Here is a 20,425-nt window from a genome sequence, read left to right as displayed (position 1 = left end):
GTTTTAAAAGCCAATTAAATTACAATATACTAGTTATTTTGTCCTCTGTTGCAGCTTCTGTGGCAGCTTTGGTGATTTGTTAACATTTTTTGTCCTGTGGTCACATCATCAGATTGAACGTTTGTCTGCTACCGACACCTAGTGGACCGGCAGAAAACTACATCATGTGTACGAGCTCGTTTATTTTATTCTTCAAGCGGCACACTGGTCAAACATCCAGTAGATTTATGAACAAATACTCAGCCTCAACACATCAATTTATCTGTGCTTATTTTTCTTTTACCTTTCGAAAAATGCCTTTGAATAAATAAAACATATTTGTTTGTAACTAGTGTTCTACTGGGTATTAATGTGTGCATACGTACTTGCTCTCCAGTGTCTTGTCTTTTTCTCTTTTCCCATGTTGCAGTGTACTACTTACCATATTTTAGGCTTTATTGTAAAATTTCATGGGAATTACACTCTGAGTGCAGTTTTGTTTCAGGTTTTTAATAAGGGAAAAAAAATATGTCCAAATCTACCAGGCCCTGTGTGAGAAAGACATTGATTCATCAGGTGTGATTTCTGCAAGACCAAGAAATCAATTAAGTAGAACCTGCCTGACAAAGTGAAATGGACGAAGATCTTAAAATAGAACACAGCAAGTTTGGAAAAGGATTCATGATTACAACAATAAGAAAGAAATGGCGTACATGGGAGATTTTCAAGTAGACACGTTTACCATGTAGTGACTGGCTGGATAACATTTATGAAGAATTTTATATGAGACTTCTTTCACCTTATTTACAATCAAATATTTATGGGGGATCATCCAGACTGTCTTCCACTTGATATCTGGAACATATCGGTTCCAATAAGATATTATATATGGGAGAGAGATGATATCTGCTTGGAATAAACTACGTATTTTCTTATTGCTGTTACCAAGTTCTTGTGAAAAGCAGATTTTTCCTATTGGTGACTCAGCTGGATCAGGGAGAGTGACTGAGGTAAATATTGAGCTGTCAGTGTTTTTATATAACATTAAAGTCCCTGAGGGTATGGCACCAAGCACCATTGAGAATTCCTGAACACTGATTGGAAAATAATATAGTGCAATAAAGTCATTGTAAGTAAGTAGTTGTCCCTCTTTATTAACCAGCTGAGCCACCAATAGGATCCCATTTTGGACCCAAGTTTCCAGGAAAAGTGATTTATTTTTCTATAAAATATCTCTGTTGTTCCAGATAAGGTATTTGTGAGGTGAGAAGTTGTGTTTATAAATGAGGGTCCACGCATGATGTGTAAGACTTGCGCGAAAGGTGTCTACTTCCGGTCAAAGCATTTTACGATAGTTACAGGTCAGGGTATCTGTTACGATGTTAAGAATAACAAGTATCTCTTAAAATGTTTCCGATAATGAAACATTTAATATAATGTAGACAAAAACAAAAAAATAAAAAGATAGTGTGTTGTGCCATGCGCTTGTGAAGTGGCTGTTTGGTCTCTCCAATGTAAAGGTCTGGGCATTCCTCGCTGCACTGTACAGCATACACCACATTGTTAAGTCTGTGTTTTGGAGTTTTGTCTTTCGGGTGAACCAGTTTTTGTCTGAGCGTGTTGCTGGGTCTGAAATGCTTGGAGAAAACCCTCCTGAGTTTTTCTGATACACCGGCTACATAGGGGATGACAATGTTGTTGCGTCTGTCCTTCTTATCCTCCCTCGGGTGAGGGAGGGGGCTGACACCAGCGAAAGAGTCACCACCTCCACAGGACAAGACTCAGCTGTCCATCTGCATCTTAAGGATAAAGGACACTCTTTCGAGGATGCCAATGTTCACATTTTGGACAGAGAGGACAGATGGTTTGAAAGGGGAGTGAAAGAAGCCATCTATGTCCACTGTGAGCGACCATCTTTGAACAGAGGCGGTGGTTTACGACACCAACTCTCTGCCATCTATAATCCAGTTTTGAGTTCCCTCCCCAGACGCCTTAACGCCCACTCACATCCTGGGCCATCTGACCTCAGGAATTCGCATGATAAGGTGGGGCCAGGTTTCACAATGAACTCACCCGAAACCCTGGCTGATTGGGACTCACACCCAGTTTCACACCTTGGCTCAGGTGATTAGAGGATCATCAGGGGTCCTTTTGTCCCTCTGTGGGGGGATACTCCCACTAGGTTTATATCTTGGACTCTCCACCATTTGACCTTAGAACTAAAGAAGCTTCTTGGATGAGAGGTGAAACGTCTTCAAGCAACTTAAATATGGAATCAGAACAATGCCACCTTGAAACGAAACCGAAAAAAATATTGTAACTGAAATAAATGTACTGAAAAATCTTGTATTGAAACCGAAAAAAAAATTGATAGTGAAAAACAATTAATTGAAACTGTAATTTTTTTGTTTTCGCTTATATATATATATTTTTTCAGTTTCAATCCATTTTTTTTCGGTTTCAAACCATTTTTCAGTTTCAATCTGCTGGCACTGTTTTGGCGTTCGGGGGCGCGCTGGGGGGGGGGGGGGGGGGGGGGGATTCCGGCCTGCATGTATTTGCATATATTATGGAGGCCACTAGCGCTGACCAAGCTGCCATCTTTCTCTCTTCCCGTCTTTCAATGGCTGCTTCAATTTCAGCTTGACCCTCCAAACCGCAAGTCAGTAATCATTTTTTGTCATCTTTTCTTGCTGTCCCACTGGACTGGACATTAGTTTAGTTTTTTTTAGCTACATCTGGTGAAGTTGTGGTAAAATACTGGTATTAGCCTATTCGTCGTAGCAAGCTAGCCTGAAGCTAATATTTGCTATTTTGGGGACACCTGTGTCTCTTTAGGAGTTGGAGGCCGGTGTTTTAGGAACGGCACAAGATCTCATCAACAGGCAGTGTTGGGCAGTAACGTAATACATGCACCGGCGTTACGTATTTAAAATACAAAATATGAGTAAATGTATCTGTTACAGTTATCGTTCAATAGGTGATGTTGAGAATACAGTTAGTTTGTTGAAATAAATGGATTACATGGCGGTATTTTCCTGTTTCATATGTTAGGCAATGGTCTCTCAATTTTTGGTAATTCCACGCTGGTGGAAACCCAAACAAAGCACGCAATAAGAGCCTCTAAAAATTATTATACAAAAATGATTTAATATGAAGGCAATAGCAGAGTGTTACAGGCATCGCCCTAAACAATGTAGCCTCATGGGCAGTGTAGTCTGTGCTGCAGGGAGAATGGACTGCCATACCCGTTTATGTGTCTGTGAGCGAGGGAGGGAGAGAAAGGAAAAGTACGAGCTGTCACGGGGCAGAAACGGGAGCTGGAAGCATGTAAATATAATAATAACCACTGCAGCCAAAAAGAGTGCCTGACAAGCCCATCTGTAAGTAAGCTATCAAGTCTCGACTGTACACTGTGTTCGTGTTTTCCTCTGAAACAATAAGTCCCGTTGGAGCAGCCTTTCAACGCCTCTCTCTGTCTCTGGCAAGCAGAGTTGACCCAGACAACAAAGTAAAGCTAGTTTTCAGCTACGAGCCCGACACGAACCCGACGTATTAGCCAGAGGTCCCTTTACTACAGTTCGGAGCCGCGGACCTGTTTTATATACGCGTGGGATAGTTTTCTATACGAGATCACAGCAAAAAGTGCAGCCTTACCTAATGTCCACCTACTGTTACTCATTTATATTATGATTTTAACACCTAGTTGGTATTGGTATGGCAAGTAGCCTTCAGTAATAGTAACAAATCACACAGCAATAGCACATTCATGTAGTTGTAAAGTATTCAGAATACATTACTTCTATAATCTTTGGTGGAATACATTTTAAAATTAACCTTCGCAACACTGTCAACAGGTTAGCACCTCATACCACAGTGCAGCAAAGCAGTCTCATGAGTGCTGGGAAGGACAAGCCCAGAGCCCAAAACAGACAGTCCAGGATATGACAAGGTTAGTAATTGTATGGTGAAAATTATACTTTTAGTTATCTTGATTGGCAAAAGAAAAGTAAATACAAAATCTGCTTCTCACATTTAGGGCATTTCCAAGATTTTTTTTTTTTTTTCAAAACTTCAATTTCTTTCATTATAGCTGTCCTGTGCCAGATGTTCTGTTGACCCACAGTGAGAGGCATCATTTCATAAACACCAGGAAGACTGAAACTCATCGCCGGGATCAAGCAGGGCTCGTGATCTTCACCAGCAGCTCCCTCACAAGAAGGATAAACCCAGCATTTCATGAACACTGATGGAGACCTTTGCTTTGTGTAATGTTAGAAGTACTCAGATAATCCTCAGAGGAATATCTTTAAGTCCTGTAGAAAGTTAAACATATGTTGTGCTCTCTGGTTACTCTGGTATGAATGACTCTGAATTACTTTATGATAAATAACACACTATTGTCAAAAACAGTGAAAGAATTCCAGATCACAAGTTTTTAGTTCAAATACAAGTAACAACCTTTGACTTTAATCAGGTTTTATTTAATTGTGTCAGAGAAAACATCACGTGCTCTTCATGTAGCTGAGTACATTCAGTGTTTAAAACAGAAGTTGTGCAGGTCTGAGATCAGCAGTTTTCTGAAACACCAAACTGAGGTACTGTTAATGCTGATGTATAGTGACACAGTTACAGGGGTGATTAATCCTTTTGACTTTTTGTCTTTAAATTTATCAATAAAACAGCTGCAGCTTTCACTGACAGCACATGTGGTACTTTAACCTTTGTACTGTTTTCTTCAGTTAATTTTGGAGTTACTACAAAGATTGAAGATATAGGATGATCTGTCTGCTGTCACTGGGTGGTGCTGAGGTCTGAATCTGAGGACAGCTCCTGTAATCACAAACAGAACCATCACAAACTGAAATATAAAGTTTATCTCAAATCTGAAATAGAGCTGATCCTTCTCTGTCCTCACACATTCGGGATCTGAAGTTGTTCAGTCCTACAGTTCTGCCAACAGCTGTTTATTTTTTAGTTGTTTTAAAGGCCTTATATACTAACACATTTTCTAATATCATGTTTACCTTTGAGTTGTTGATGCTTTAAGGACCTAAATTACGGATTAGCTTACAAACACATTTAACTTACCAAAAATAATGCGGTGAGGCCTCAGGTCCTCCTGTCCGGTGTTCCAGATCTACTGGCGTTTAGATCAACTGGCGTTGGTCGAACAGATGTGTGGCAGTCTTGCGTTTCAGGAGCTGCTACCGACAAACCAGCAAAAAAACGGCAAATGTGTCATCTGTGACACTTGTGAGGTTATGTCAAACACACTCCGTCAGTCTTGATGCTGTTGAACAACAAAATGTATAAAAATGTGGCGAGTTTACCTGGTGATATCCTCATGCGCGACGCGATCGCGAAAACAGCAAACAAGTAATACCACACCGATGTTGTTCACAGGACAGCAAGAGTAAACGATCGGGAGACTGTTGTCGTCGTTATCGTTCCCCTCGCACGGTTTGTTTCTCCGAATTCAGCGTTTTTGCTCCACAACTAAAGCGAGCAGTTTACTTTGTGCACTAACATGGACTCGAGTCAACCAGCGCCACCTCTGGCCAAGTGCCGCAGCCTACAGCCAGATCAACTTGTGACACACATCTGCACCACGTTTGAATTCGTTTCATGCACAACACATTTGTACCTTTCAATTGTGTCTGTTTGTGCGTCATGCAAATAAACCTTTGAAATGAATGAAATGACACTAATATTTCACTAGTGTTGTAACATCACATGTCGTTAGCGTAGTCTGTGTCTTTTCTCTGCGAACAAACATGTTAGAGTTGGTTGTTATATACAGTCTGTATAAGTGTGATTAATCTAATAAACATTTGTAAGGAGATGGCAGTTACTGTGAATGTACAGCATTTACACAGTGATTAGTAATAAACAGTCAGACAATGACTCTGACAATCTCATTCAATCTTGCAGACTGAATGCACCTTCTGTGGAAAGTGGTACCACACAGTGTGTGTGGACTTCCCCTGTGCAGAAGGCGACAACAAATGTTGTGCATGCTAAATAAACAGAAACAAATGATCCCTGTTGTCTTTGCTTACTGATTGTTTTCAGTGTTGACAATCCACATTGCTGGCATTGCCTCTTTCAACATGTTTGTGGGTAGATTTGGATGTACCAGGGGTAAGTGCAGACACTCAGCCTCTACTCACTGTGATCATAGCAGCAGGTGCAGATGTGTCACAAGTTAATCTAGTAGTAGGCTATGGTAGTAGTGGACTGACCTCCATTTGAAACTGCTCCAGCTGCTGTGTGATAGTGGATCTGCTACAAATTGAAGATCATATGGAAGTTTTGAAAATTAACCCTTGTATTAAGTTGAAAAACAAAAAAGTGACATTGATTTTGTTGTGGGTCATTTTGACCCGTACTGTGTAAATTCACTCAGAATTGTCAAGAAACTGCAATAAACTGCAATAAAACAATAGCAACTTTATTTTCCATTAGATAAACATGTAGAACACAGACATACAACATAACTATTTTAGGAACAATTTGGTTTTTCGTTCTTACAAACACGTATTTTGAACTTGCCCAACGTTCTCAGTTTTCCAGTGCTCAACATTTTCTATTTTGTCCACATGATGGACAGAATGTAACTGTGTGCTTCTTGCATTTCTCACAAAAAGTGCTTGTTTTCAAACAGGAATCTTCCTAACTAAGATTTAAAACAAAGGATTTCTACGTCTCCTCCAGTCTCACAGATGACAAACCAAGCGACACACCTGAGTCACTGACTTTCTTAAATCCACTCACTCTCACTGGCTCTGTTTATTACTAATCACTGTGTAACTGCTGTGAATTCAAAGTAACTGCCGTCTCCTTACAAATCTTCATTGGATTAACCACACTTATACAGACTGTATATAACTACCAACTCTCCAGCCATGTTGATGGATTGCCTATATTGGCTGGAAATATTAATTTCCAGAGAAAGGACACAGACAAACGATGCTTACAGGATGTGATGTGACAACACTAATGAAATATTGATGTGTCATATTTGTCCAAGGCATATTTCATTGTTATGGAAAAAGAGAATATCAAAATCATGATGACCAATTGGAGTGGTGATTTCTATGACTTTGTGTATATAATTTGGAATTTTGTACAAATGTAGGCCAATAAGGAATATATGATATCATTTCATTCTTTTCAAAGGTTTATTTGCATGACGCACAAACAGACACAATTGAAAGGTACAAATGTATTGTGCATGAAACGAATTCAAACGTGGTGCAGATTAGGGGTGGGTTTTTATAATCGATTCATCGATTAAAATCGATTCTGGCTTGGATAACGTAAAATCGATTCATTAAAATCCTGAATCGATTTTTTTAATATAAATTTATTTTGCCCGAAATGCCAGAATCTCTGGTGACATCTCACAAAATTTCAAGAACCACCAAACAGTTAAAAGAATAGAAACTGGGTCCCATTTTCACATATCAAAGCAGCATCTTTACATGAATCCTTCAGTAATTAGATGACAAAAAAGACTTTAATTCAATCTTCAGTGCATTTAGTGAAGGTCTTTTGTTTTGCCATTTACACTTATGAATGTGGTATTTGCCCATAATTATTACCATATTGTGGAGCATGGCAAGTTCCTTAGACGGATCGCCATTATTGTATAAAACCTGTGTTAGAGTCAGTGGGGTCATCCCATCTATTCTTACACTCATCCAGTTTACCAAATCCTGCCAAAATTTAGTCGTTACTGAACAGGAAAAAAACAAATCAATACTTTCTTCATTTTGCAAACAAAAGCCACATGGCTCCACCTCAAACCCAAACCTTTTTTTAAGCATTTCAGCTGCTGGGTAATATCCATTAATTATTTTAAATTGCATTTCTTTGACTTTGGGGGGGATAGGCCATTTTAAAAAGTGTGTATATTTGTTAGTTATTTTAACGTTACTCCCTTTTAATTTTGTGTTACTGTTAAAATCGTGAAATAATTCATTTTTAAATATATTGTTTATGATTTTATTATTACACTTTTTATTAGTTAAAGGAATCTGATTTAGCTGTAAAGAAGGTAAACTAATTTGTCCCTTAGAGTAATATAAATAGCCTTGTATCAAACTTAACAGAGGTAAGAGGATCACCTTACAGACCTTGTTATATTCTCTAAGGGAACACTGAATGTTAAACTTTGCAGTGAAAACACCCACTGGGAGAAAATGCCCCTTTTCATCAAGTAAATCTGTTATAAAGATGATGTTTTTTTTCCATACCACTCCTTAATGAATAATGACTTCCTATTAATTGTAATGGTCCTGTTATTCCACAAGGTGGAGCCATGGGGCGTGAAGTTATGGGAAAAACCCATCTTCCAATAAGACAAGACCTGCTTATGGTATTCTGACAGTTTGACCGGCAACTTCGATATATTAAGATCACATTTCAGGAGAAAAGCCAACCCTCCCACCTTTTTGAAAATATTTTTGGGGATATGAAACCACATGGAGTCAGGCTTTAATATAAAGACTTTTAACCAATTTATTTTAAATACTCCAACCACTGATTGGAAATCAATGGTCCTTATACCTCCTTTGGTGTATTCTTTGACCAGTTGTGATTTTTTAATGTAATGTGTTTTATAACGCTGAATGAATTGATTGATTACGGAGCTAATCTTTTTAATACTATGCGGGGTAATGTATAATGAATAAGCTGGATAAACCATCTTTGAGACGCCCTCTGATTTGGATAATAGACTGCGTCCAAAAATTGTGATATCTCTCATTAACCAATGATTTAGTGTTTTGGACATACCATCAATTTTGTCTTTTAGGTTTTTTGACTCTCTAGTTTTGATGTCTCTATTTAAATAAATGACTAGATATTTGACTTCATTTTTCACTGGAATTGTCCTCGTTATTTTCCAAACAATCATAAAGTGGCAAAAGTCCACACTTCTTTAGATTCAGACACAAGCCTGAAGCTTTAGAAAAAATTGAAATTACATTCAACGCTTTCTCAAGTATTAATTTATCCTTTAAAAATATTACTATGATGCAAACTGACTCATTTTCAGTTCAGTACCAAAATTTTTTATTCCTTTGATGTCTGAATGGTTCACAGTGAGGTAGGCCATTAATTGAGTGCAAAGAATAAATAATTTTGGAGAAATTGGGCAACCCTGTCGAATTCCACGGAATACGTCTATCCTAGGTGTTATGCCTGGATTGAGCGAAACATAACTGTAAATCTGCTTGTAGAACAGTTTGATCACTTTGCAAAATTTGTTTCCAAATCCAAAAAGTTCTAAAGATCTAAATAGAAAATTATGGTCTATTGAATCAAAAGCTTTAAAAAAGTCAATAAATAATATTAAACTTTCTGAATTGATAAAGGATCGGTAGTCAATCATATCTAATATTAAACTTATGTTATTTTGACACTCATCGATTAATTTGGTTAAGACGCTCTTAATCCTATTTGCATATGCTAAGGCTAATAATTTGTAATCATTACATAAAAGTGTTATGGGTCTCCAATTGTCACTTGTAAATTTTTGTTTGGTTTGGGCAATAAGGTTATTAATCCTGTTTTCATTGTTGGGGATAGTTCTTCATTTTTTAAACAATCCAAAAAGGCATTAAATAACAAATCTTTAATGTCTTGCCAAAAGGTTTTATAGAATTCAATCGTTAGGCCGTCAATTCCAGGCGATTTTCCATTTTTCATTTGTTTTAGAGCTGTTTCTAATTCAGATATATTCAAATCTTCTTCTAACCATATTTTATCTTCCTCTTCCAATTTTTTTTACCTGGTCTTTAATCATATCAAAAAAAGATGTCTGCATTCTCTTTTTCGGTTCTTGGTTTATACAGATTACTATAGAATATGTTAATTTCCTCACTAATTTAGTTTGGTTCCTCTATCATAGTGCCATCCTTACTCAATTTAGTTTTTTTTTTCTTTGTTTCTCTGCGCTTCTCAAGACTATAGAAATAAGATGATTTTTTTTCCCCATGTTCAATCCACTTGGCTTTAGATCTCACATATGCTCGCTTAGCTTTTTCCAGGTACACATCGTCTAGTTGTGTTTGTAAAGATTGTAAGCTTTCTGACTCTTCTGCAGTTATATCAGGCTTACCACATTGCAAATGTATTTGTTCAATTTGATTTTTCTGTTCACATATGCGTGTGGCAGACACTTTCTTTCCCGTTTCTATAGCTAGTTGTTTAACACTGTATTTGAACCATTTCCATTTGCCAACATTAGACATCATGTCAAATTGTTAATTTCTAATTTTATTTTTTTAACTTGTGTACAGAAGTCTTTGTCCTGCAATAAACTATTATTAAATTTCCATAAGTTCGCAGATCTTTGTTATTTACGTAGAGATGATGAGAGACTTATCAGACAATGATCAGTAAGTGGGGTTGATTGGGTTTCACATTTAGTAACATATGATGATACTGTTTGAGAGACAAGCCAATAATCTCGTCTTGAACATATGTTTTTATTTGTTGGACTAAATCAAGTGTATTTCTTCGTATTTGGGTTTGTCATCCTCCAATAATCCATCATATTAGTTGTTGTACAAAAATCACAAATAATGCTATCGTGTTCTGGTTCTTTCCCTCTCTGTGGTTGCCTGTCAAGCCATGAGTTAAGTGCCAGGTTAAAATCGCCTCCAGTTATTACCTGGGTAGAACCATATGTATTACTGCAATTTGCAATTAATTTACTAAAGTTTAACATCATGTTTCTATTTAGAGACCTGTTATTGTATCCATACACGTTGATAAGAATAATTTTCTAGACTCATTGCTTGTTTACACTTGATTTGCAGTACTGTTTAATCCTGTGGGTGGCGCTAATCGGTTTTTCCAAACCACCAATAAGAGGAACACGAAGAAGACGAAGAACGCTAAGAAGAAATCAAGCACAATTTCAGGTACTGCAGCTATAAACGCTCATTTATTTTTTAACTCTCTGTTTTGAAACTACGGCATGATATGATAGCGGCCCTTTCTGTCTATAAACAGCGAGTCTGTTGCTTTTTAATGGTTAACCAGTAGACTGGTTTCCAGAGGTTTCAAATAGCTAAACGTTAGCGAGGGGTTTAATCCATTTTTAACAGTTTCATTGTTCTGTGTTTTTTTGTTTGCTTTTTAAAGCATCATTAAATTATCCAACATTACGTAAGAGTGAAAAAAGTTAGCATTGTGTGCAAAGAAAATGACATTATGGCTCGTAATTATTATTATTAGTAGTAATAACGGAGCCCTCACAGACACGAGCAGCTTCCTGTATCATGAGACAAGCACAGGCAGCTCTAACCGAGCTCAGCGCTGTATTACTGCATACTCAGCGGGTTTACTGGGGAAACTAGAACCAATACTCTAAATACATTTTGCAGCATAATAGGAGTGAACCCCCCCCCCCCCCCCAAAAAGCTGCATTGGCGGTTGTTACTGGCACATTATAGCCAGTGTTGCCAACTCCTCAGTAAGGAAAATCGCTATTGTCTTTTATTGTCCTAAAAGTCGCTAGATTCAATTCCAACCCTGCTCCTTTATCCGGGCCTGGACTGGCAAAAGTGACCCGAGATTGGCACTCTGGTGGAATTAATTTGTGTGTGTGTTTATAAGTAGTTTTAAACCTTGTGATCCACAAAACAGCATATCAGTAAAGGAAGAACTGACTGCGTTACAATCAGTGCGGGAGCAGCGGCTTCGCTCATGCGCGATTCATTTGCAGTTTGGACGCACAGGTGTGAACGTCTCCTGCCCTGATAACAGCTGGGGGAGGACTATCCTCCGCCCGTGAACGCTTTGGCACGGGTGAGGTGCCCACGGCAGCACCGCTGCTTGTTGAGAGTAAAGGCGATACCCGCTTTCTCGTCAAAAAGTCGTCATAAATAAGTCTCCCTTCACACCAGAAAAAGTCGCCAGATTTGTCGCTAGTCGCTTTTTAGAAAAAAAAAGTCGCTAAATATAGCGACAAAGTCGCTAAGTTGGCAACACTGATTATAGCTGTCTAATCGTTCTCGACACTGTAGGTTTAGTAAAACATGTCAGCACCACAGGATCAAACTTCCACCAGACTAAAGAAATGCAAGCTTTTTTTCTTTTTTCTTTTGCACAAGTCGATAGGCGACAGGCACGACAAGGAAGTGTGCTTGAGTGAACGCTGGATTGGCATTTGAAAAGCGCTCCTGTGGCTTCTTCATGAGTGAGTTAACCTCAGCAGCAGTAGTATGGCTTTGGGAATAATTGTGGCTTGTTTGTGTAGCTACTGCTTGTCCTGCCGCTTGTTTTGCCACCAGTGTATTGATGCAAAAAGATTCAGATCCCTGAATGCGCTTTGATTGGTGGACTGCCTTCCTGTTAATCATAGATGTCAAACATTTAGCCCAAGCTTGCTAGTAGTGAACCTGGCAAAATGCACACCTCCTCATAATTCCCCTTTCTGTGAGTGTAGAGAAGCTGCATATTTAACCCCGGAGACCTTTTAATTTACAGGAGTGTAGGTCTGTCACATTAAACAAATGTTGGTGTAATAAATAGTAGGGCTACAACTAAATATTACTTTGGTAGTCAACTAATCTGCCAATTTCTCTTTGATTAGTCAACGATTATTTCAGTAACTCTTATCTAATGTGTTCTAGCCTCCATACCTCACGTGCTCAAGTCTGCCCTCTTGTGATTATCACTCCGTCTCATCCCAGAGCAAATTAAAATAATGATCTAGGAAACATATGAATTGAAAAATAATCAAATGAATCTATAGGCAAGGCAAGGCGAGTTTATTTGTATAGCACAATTCAACAACAGGGTGATTCAAAGTGCTTTACACAGACATTAGAAACAAAAACAAATAAAAAGCATGATTTAAAATTGATTAAAACAAGCAAACAAACAAACTAACTAATTAACAAACAAACAAACAAAACAGTATATAAAATCAAAACAGATAAAATCAGAACAATAGATAAAATCAGTAGTTAAAATGTTAGTTTTGAAATTTAAGCTTAAAAGTGTGGATTTGGTGCTTTATTTAAATGCAGCTGAGAACAGGTGAGTCTTCAACCTGGATTTAAATAAACTGAGTGTTTCAGCTGATCTGAGGCTTTCTGGGAGTTTGTTCCAGATATAAGGAGCATAAAAGCTGAATGCCGCTTCTCCGTGTCTGGTTCTGACTCTGGGAACTGATAAAAGACCAGATCCAGATGACCTGAGGGATCTGGAAGGTTCAAACTGGGTCAGGAGGTCACTGATGTATTTTGGTCCTAAACCATTCAGAGCTTTATAGGCCAGCATCAGGACTTTAAAGTCTATCCTCTGACGGACAGGCAGCCAGTGTAAAGACCTCAGACCTGGACTGATGTGGTCCACTTTTTTGGTCTTAGTGAGGACTCGAGCCGCAGAGTTCTGAATGAGCTGTAGTTGTTTGACTGATTTTTTTTTTTAGGTAGACCTGTAAAGATGCTGTTACAGTAATCAAGCCTACTAAAGATGAATGCATGGACTAGTTTTTCCAGGTCCTGTTGAGACATCAGATCTTTTATTCTTGATATATTTTTGAGGTGATAGTAAGCTGACTTTGTTATTGTCTTAATGTGTTTTTCTAAGTTTAGGTCTGCATCCATCACTACACCCAAATTTCTCGCCTGGTTTGTGGTTTTTAGGTGTATAGGTTGAAGTTCTCTGGTGACCTGTAATCGTTTTTCTTTGGCGCCAAAGACTATTACCTCAGTTTTGTTTTTGTTTAGCTGGAGAAAATTGTGGCACAACCAGTCATTAATTTCCTCAATGCATTTACCAAGAGCCTGTACAGGGCCTCGGTCTCCTGGTGACATTGTGGTATATATTTGTGTGTCATCTGCATAGCTGTGGTAGTTTATTTTGTTGTTCTTTATAATCTGTGCAAGTGGGAGCATGTAAATGTTAAACAGAGGGGGTCCCAAGATTGAACCTTGGGGAACTCCACATGTGATACTTGTCTGCTCAGATGTGAAGTTACCTATTGATACAAAGTATTTCCTGTTTTCTAAGTATGTTTTGAACCAGTTCAGTACAGTTCCTGAAAGACCTGCCCAGTTCTCCAGTCGTTTGAGTAATATGTTGTGGTCAACTGTATCAAATGCTGCACTGAGATCCAGTAAAACTAGGACTGACATTTTTCCACTGTCTGTATTCAGACATATGTCATTAAACACTTTGGTCAGAGCGGTTTCAGTGCTGTGGTTCTGTCTAAAACCTGACTGGAAGGCATCATAGCAGTTATTCTGTTTTAAGAAGTAACTGAGCTGTTGAGAAACTGCTTTTTCAATGATCTTACTTAAAAATGGGAGATTTGAGATCGGCCTGTAGTTGTTCATTTGTGTCTTGTCAAGATTGTCCTTTTTCAGTATAGGTTTGATTACAGCAGTTTTTAGTGGTTCCGGAAACACACCTGATATTAAAGAAAAGTTGACAATCTGTAATAGGTCTGACTCTAAAGTCTTTGAGACCTTTTTGAAAAAACTTGTTGGCAGGACATCTAAACAGCAGGAGGAGGAGTTCAGTTGACCTAAGATGTCCTCCAGGTCTTTGCTGTTAATAGGGTCAAACTGTTTCATGGTGTTTAAACAGTTTTTCGGTGGACACAGTACATAGTCTGGATCTGCTGTTGATGTACCAATTGCTTGTCTAATCTTTTGGATTTTGTCTGTGAAGAATTTGGCAAAGTCATTGCAGGCCATGGTTGAATGAAGTTCAGCTGCCACTGACACAGGGGGGTTTGTTAGCCTGTCAACTGTAGAAAATAAGACCCGAGCATTATGGCTGTTTTTAGTGATGATGTCAGAGAAGTAGGACCTTCTTGCACTCCTCAGTTGTAAATTATAATTGTGAAGTTTCTCTTTATAGATGTCATAGTGAACCTGGAGGTTTGTTTTTCTCCCTCTGCGCTCAGCTTTCCTACACTCTCTTTTTTCATTTTTCACTAGTGTGGAGTTTCTCCATGGAGACTTTTTCCTTCCAGAGATAACCTTCACCTTAATGGGAGCAATTGTATCCATTACATTTAACATTTTTAAATTGAAGCTATTGACGAGCTCATTGACTGAACCTCTGGACAGGTCAGGGCCCTATTTCAGGAAGCCGGTTTAGTGCAAACTCTGAGTAAGTATACCCTTAGTTAACGAAAACTCTGGGTTTTCGGTTTCACAAAGCGAGTTTAGATTAATTCTGAGTGAGTTACTATGACGACACACTCCGTGAAGCTAACCTGCCCCCTAGCAGGTTTACTTCAACTAACCCTGATGTTCTCCGCCTCTTTGTCGGAAACCTGACTGTAGGAAGTGTCAGACATGGCGTGTCCCTTCCTTGAAGAGCCAGTAGATGTTGAAGCCCAAATTCTCCGCAGAGCTCTCCGCCGGGAGAGAGTGATTAGAGCGCGTTCGGACATTTTATCATTTCCTGATGATTTCCTGTGTGAACGTTACTGTTTTTCAGCACAATCTACAATTTATTTGAATAACATCCTCAGGCCTAATATTGCTCATGTGACACATCGTGGACATCCTCTCAGTTCTGTACATATTATTTGTATCGCACTTCGGTTTTTTGCAAACGGGAGCTTTCTGTATAATATTGGTGACGCTGAGCACGTTTCCAAGGCTACCGTCTGTCGGGCAGTCAGGAATGTTACAGTTGCACTGAAACGTCTCCTGTACTCGTTTGTGGTGTTCCCCGGTCATAGACCCACAAGATTCATCAAAGAGGGATTCCACAAAATTGCAGGTAGCAGGATGAACAAAACTTAATTCATGATATGGTGATACTTGAACTACTACTTAAATTTTACATTTATTTTCACGGTTCCCAGGCGTGATTGGCTGTATAGATGGCACTCACATTCCAATCATTGCTCCTTCAGTAAATGAAGGAGACTATGTGAACAGGAAGTCTTTCCACAGCATTAATGTACAGGTACATAGTTCCCTGTAGCATTTCAAACTAACAAATTATTTCATTATTAGTAATGGATGCTAATTTGCGTTCTCTGCACTGTGAAGATCATATGTGATGCTGCCAACATTATCACAAATGTGGAAGCCAAGTGGCCAGGCTCTGTGAGTGGTGGTGGTGGAGGACCCCCACCTGTTTTTCGGGCCTCCGCTTTTTTTCTAGTGGCCATAATGGGTCACATTTGAGCATACAGAGTAAGCAAATATGTACTTGTAATGTGCTCAGATAATTTCAATAAGTGCTTACAGAGAGGTAATTAATGTAGCCTCTAACTGCAATTGATTTACATCGGACAAACAGACCAAGCACTATGGCTCATAATACAATTACACCTTACCTGTTTGGACTATATTTTTATATTTCATTTTTACTTGCTGCCAGGAACGTTTGGGGCCTGTTGGGTTGCACCTGCGCTCACATCACATCACAAAATCAAATGTATGAAATAAAAAATAAAAAATAATAAAATAACGTGTTAAATGGGTGGAAATCCCTAGATCAATGTTTAAATTAACACTCACGCATTGACTCTGTCGGCTATGTTTTGCCATGCATGCTCCCTTTCTTTTGCAGCTGAGGCTGTGTTACTTTTTTTCTGCAAAATTTGCATGTTATCGGCATATGCTCCCATCAGAATTTCGGCCTCAAGCGCTGTAAAATACATTGACCGCGCCTTCTTTCCCTTCGTCTCCATGGTGACTCGCTTAATCTGTGCTCCACTAATCAGGGCTTTATGTATCCTCGTGCGCGCGCTTAATTTGGGGTTAAAGCAACTCCGCGTTGATTGAACTAATTGTTATCAGCCTTTCTGAAACCGAATATTCCGAGTTGGACAGTTCGGGGTTACTCAAACCTGAGTATCGTTTTTCCACTCTGAGTTTTCTAAACCGGCTTCCTGAAATAGGGCCCAGGTGTTAATGGGAAGACCTGGTTAAAGATCTCACTACTGTCTTCAGTTATACACCGTTTTGTGATCACTGCTGTTGATATATTTGTGTGGGCTGAGATTTTACTTTCAAAGAAAACACAGTAATGATCAGACAGGCCCACATCAGACACAGTAATGTTTGAAATGCTCAGGCTCTTGGAGATCAGTAGGTCAAGAGTGTGTCCTCTATCATGTGTGGCCTCTGTTACATGCTGAGTCAGCCCAAAGTTGCCCAGAGTGTTACTCTGGTCTTTAGTCCCTTTGTCCTGAGGGTTGTTCACATGGATGTTAAAATCCCCAACAATAATTACACAGTCGAAATCAACACAGATCACAGCCAGCAGTTCACTGAGGTCATTAAAAAAGTCTGTGCAGTATTTGGGAGGCCTGTAAACATTAAGAAACACAATTTTGGATGGGGCCTTCAGCTGTAAAGCCACATATTCAAAAGACTGAAAACTTCCAGGAGATAGCTGCTTACATTGAAATGATTCATTAAATAAGACAGCAACCCCTCCTCCTCTCCTGCTCACCCTGGCCTCACTGATAAAACTGTAGTTAGGAGGGGTCGTCTCGATGAGAACAGCTCCACTGTTACTTTGGTCCAACCAAGTTTCAGTTAAAAACATAAAATCAAGGCTGTGCTCAGTGATTAAATCATTAATTAAAAATGTTTTCCCAGCTAAAGATCTAACGTTTAATAAAGCCAACTTAAGTGTTTTAGAGGCATTACTTGTCCCCTCGTGTTTGGGAGCAGTCTGTGGCACAAGGTATGTTTACTATGTTTAAAGATCTTTTAGAGTGCAGCTCTCTGTGTTTTGACCAGGCCACATGTCTCCTTCTGTCACCTGAAAGTACAGAGATTTTAAAACCTTCTAGTAAACAGGGTCCCAGCTTCTCCTGGAAAAAGTCACCACTGCCATAATCCTTGCAGCTCGGACCCTCCACACATCACACATCAGACTGCAGAGACAAAGCATGAAGGTGGTAAGGAGGAACTAAGGGGGGCGTGGCTGGGCAATGTGACTTCAATCGCTCTGTTGAGGGTGGGGCTCAATGGCGAACCTTTGGCTGCTCTGGTGGGGGGTTTATGGGGGACAAAAAGGGATTGGGTCGGGGGGGTAGATCTGAGCCCAGCATTGACCTGCTCCATCATCTCCTCAGTGAATTTCAGGTGTGGGGAGGAGGGAGAAAGGGAGGGGGAGGAGGGTGATGGGGGTGATGGCCTGTCAGGGGTTTGGGGGACTGGGGAAGATCGTGGTCCCTGGTCCTGGTCCTGGTCGTTGGTGTTGTTGAGAGAGTTGGAGGCAAATAGGGACCCCTCTTCTTGCCTCAGATGTCTCTCCTTTCTGAGGCTCTTCCCGGGTGGGGGCAGATGGAGCTGCTCCTCAAGGTTTCTGCTGGGCTTTGTCTGTTCTTGGAGTACTGTTTGTTCCTCTTTATGAGATAACTCCTCGTTTATCTCATCCTTGGCACCAAGCACAGATGAATGACGTATGGAATAAAACAAGTTGGAGGTGAACAGTTTCACCCCTGACTTGTTAAAATTAAATCCATTTTCTTTAAACAGATGCCTGCGTTCCCAAAAAAATATTAAAGGATTACTCAATATCAAATGTCAGGTAATACATATTAAAGTGCTACTAGTATTTAATTTAAAAAAAAAAGTGCTCTGGAGTGACGCTTGCTCTAATCTTTGAGATGATGCTCTCTGTCATGTCTTCAGTAGGGATGGGTATGGTTTAGGTTTTATCCGATACCAGTACCAAACCGGTACTTTTGAAACGGTGCCGGTGCTTAAACTGTGCTCGAACCGGTGCTTAAAGAATGGAGAACACACACTTTGTCCAAAAACCTCTCATGTTTAGCTGTTTTATTGTAAAAAGATAACAATGTTAGCCTTTTCTGCAGCTATGGGGCATATATGGTATCACTCTTGGCTGGAAGCAGTGCTTAAACAATGGAAAAAAAAACCACAAACTTTATCTCTGTGAAGGTTCTCAGTCATCCAGGTCATCGTAGTCAAAGGAGCTTGCAAAGAAAAGCATCTGGACTTCTTTAAGTTGCTTGAAGACGTTTCACCTCTCATCCGAGAAGCTTCTTCAGTTCTAAGGTCAAATGGTGGAGAGTCCCAGATATAAACCTAGTGGGAGTGACCCCCCCCACAGAGGGACAAAAGGACCCCCTGATGATCCTCTAATCGCCTGAGCCAAGGTGGGAAACTGGGCGTGGGTCCCAATCAGCCAGAGTTTCGGGTGTGTTCATTGTGAAACCTGGCCCCACCTTATCATGCGAATTCCTGAGGTCAGATGGCCCAGGATGTGAGTGGGCGTTAAGGCGTCTGGGAAGGGATCTCAAAACTGGATTATAGATGGCAGAGAGTTGGTGTCGTAAACCCCCGCCTCTGTTCTTTTTTTTTTTTTTTTTTTTTTTCCTGCCTGTCCCATTTGGTTCTTTAGCCATCAGAATTGTTGTCTGAAGACCAACAAGGATACCCAATGGATTTACTTTGCCAAATGGATCATCGTGGCATTGCTGTATTGGTCCATTTGGTCGATCTTTGTTTTTATTATTTATTATATTTTATTTTCAGATGTTACAGACGGGACAGACATGAGTGAGGGATAGGAAAGGGAGAAAGAAAGAGGAAGGAAAGGAAAAACAGAAGGGGAGAGGGACAGTGAGAAAGGGGGGGAGAAAAAAAATCTCCTGGATCACCTGTTGAGAGAAGAATAGAAAACAAGCAAAAAAAAACAAAAAAACAAACAAAAACAAAGCAACATACTAAACACAACACCATCGCATTAACCTAGCTAAGTGTAAACAGCAGTAAATACTAAATATTCAATGTTGTTGTGCAGCACGCAGGACAGATGTGCTTCGAAGTAGCAGCCAAGAAAGGTGTAATTTGGGTCTACGAGCAGTGAACACCTGTGTGTATACCTGTGTGGATCAGCGCGCTTGTATTCCAAAGGTTTCTCCATGTAATGATCTGCTAGGGAGTGTGGGGGGCCACAGCCCCGTCCTCCAGGGTGTGAAGCGGGTATGGAGGAGATCAAAACTCTAGACATCCAGAGGCCCCCAGAACACAAGAGACCATGGAAGACCAACAGAGGGGCAGCCGCGCCACTGTTCCAGTAAGAGCTGAGGAGAGTCCCAGATGAGGGTCCACTCAGCAGCCGCGGAGCAGAAGCCAGGGGGAGTTGCAGTGACGCGCCCATGAGCTCCGCCGGCCCCCAGCTGCGCCTGAGTGACCGAGCCCCAGGCCGAGAGGCCGGGGGCACCCCACCTCCGAAGGGGCCCGAGCGAGCCCCAGGCTCCAGGCCCCGACAAGCGGCCGCCAAGGAGTGAGCCGGTGTGTACCTGGACGCCCACCCCCAGACACAAAGAACCACCAACGCACCGACACCTGAGGGAGTCCGCCACTGGCAGGGGAAGTGGTGGTGGGTGGAGATAGGCCTCCAAACCTTGGAGGGCCTGAGGTGTCCCCAGAGAGGTGGCGTCTGATACCCAACCTGA

General features: G+C 40.2%; 1 protein-coding gene across 1 annotated transcript in view; it reads left to right on the top strand.

Annotated features, from left to right (window-relative positions):
- The first annotated feature begins 10,837 nt into the window (after positions 1–10,837).
- Positions 10,838–20,425, top strand: part of LOC113021058 (activating transcription factor 7-interacting protein 2) — a 30,825-nt gene continuing 21,237 nt past the window's right edge. Inside the window, exon 1 of the mRNA XM_026165472.1 lies at positions 10,838–10,916. The gene's annotated coding sequence lies outside the window, so the exon portion shown is untranslated. The remainder of the gene's footprint in view (positions 10,917–20,425) is intronic.

This window comes from Astatotilapia calliptera, chromosome 4 (genome assembly GCF_900246225.1).
Source record: "Astatotilapia calliptera chromosome 4, fAstCal1.2, whole genome shotgun sequence".
Lineage (NCBI taxonomy): Eukaryota > Metazoa > Chordata > Actinopteri > Cichliformes > Cichlidae > Astatotilapia > Astatotilapia calliptera.
Note: the sequence above shows the minus strand (reverse complement) of the source record. Positions and strands in the feature narration are given on the sequence as shown.